Genomic DNA, 1,672 nt, shown 5'->3' on the forward strand with positions numbered 1-1,672 from the left:
CAGAGTGGTGAATCTTCAGATGTAGAGTCATTATCCATGGTTTGGATGACCATATGTGTAGCACATTTGTACATTTGATGTTTTTATATTCCCAAATATATCATAGCCCAGATGGATGAAACTAGATCTGGGGTCTTCAAACTCGTTCAATCTTTGCCCGATGTACAACTAAATCCATGTGAAGTGTTGTTCTAAAGTCGAACATGGAAAGACATCGCCTAATTACCCGCCAATAATGTGAGCTATTAACAGACGCGAGAGGAATCACCAATAATGTTAATGACCATCAAGGTACTATAGTAAAATTCACATGGTGTGAATATATGATCCGATGTTGAACACCCTGCAAAATCTTTCGGTTGAAGGCCATTGATGTCAACCTATCGTCGGAAGTGAGAAACCAGCCATTGCTGTATGCAAGATTCAAAGTACATCAAAGGGTGTTTCTAAGTCAACTTCTTGGATAATGAGCTGATGTTTACAAGAAGTGACTCATCGTAGGAGGGCCTTGATGTATCCCACATCTACGACACGAAACGAAGCAAATGATTTTCTGGAGGTGAAAATGGACTGACGACACAAGGTTCAGGAATGGTGGTCATGAAAGACGATGGTATTGCAATGGATGGGGCATTAACTGGATTATGGTTTCTCAACTGAATGACTTCTCTTAGACATGCCAGCGACACTGAGATGGATTAGTAGCGTTAACCCCAAAAAACGGATGGTGTGAAAGACCAATGGTGAGATGACTAGTGAATGGAATAACCCAACTCGACTCGATCATGGTGATGAAGTGAAAGTGTCATGTTCAAGAGTGACCTGCTCCATAAATTCTTCAAGTTTTTCCACTTTTTCCCCAGTCATTGCTAACCAGTACCTATTTATTTTTTTCAATCTTGAGGAGGATAACATATGCTTGTTCTATAATTTTCCCTTCGGACAAACCTGTCGCTATGTTTTAACAAGTCTAGTGACAGTGAAACTCGGTCTTGTCTAGAATGGACAAGTTTGTCGCTATTGTTTTAACGAGTTTAACAACAAGGATAACTCAGTCCTATTCATGTTTAGAGAGTTTGAAAAGGGACGAAAAGGAAACTGCATAAGTTCTTTTTTGTAAAATAATTCCTTAGGTCCGAAAAAGGATAAAATAATACAAAAGGGATGACTTTTCCGATCACTTTAATGAGCCGAAAAAGACAAGCACTCAACTTTTTCGTAAGATAATCCCTCGAGTCCAAAAGGGTATAAAATCATACAAGAGGGATGACATTTCCAATCACTTTAACGAGATGAAAAGGCCAAGGGCTTGACAATCTTTTCATATTTAACGAGTCTGAAAAGTGTTTAAAGGAGACTCGATTTCAGGAACGAGTGGTGTCTGGGGTAGCAACTGGTTCCGATGAATTTGGAACTTCTGAAAACATGGTGAATTCTATGAAGAGGTTGGATAATAAGACCACTCATCACAATTGTTCCTCAAAAGGGTAAACAACCAAGTGGAAGCATATAATCGGCCAAAGGAATGGTGGTGATGAGATGTAGGCAACCAAGGCTCAAAAGGCTAATAGAATGGCAAACATCAAGGTTAATTACTTATAGGTGGGTTCATTTTTTGACAAGCTTGAACCATGGGGGAACTATGCTTGGATTCAATTTCATGCTTTTACAA

Source organism: Pinus tabuliformis, chromosome 4_2 (assembly GCF_031772625.1).
Source record: "Pinus tabuliformis cultivar Carrire ecotype Pingquan chromosome 4_2, CPIR1, whole genome shotgun sequence".
NCBI classification, from domain to species: Eukaryota; Viridiplantae; Streptophyta; class Pinopsida; order Pinales; family Pinaceae; genus Pinus; species Pinus tabuliformis.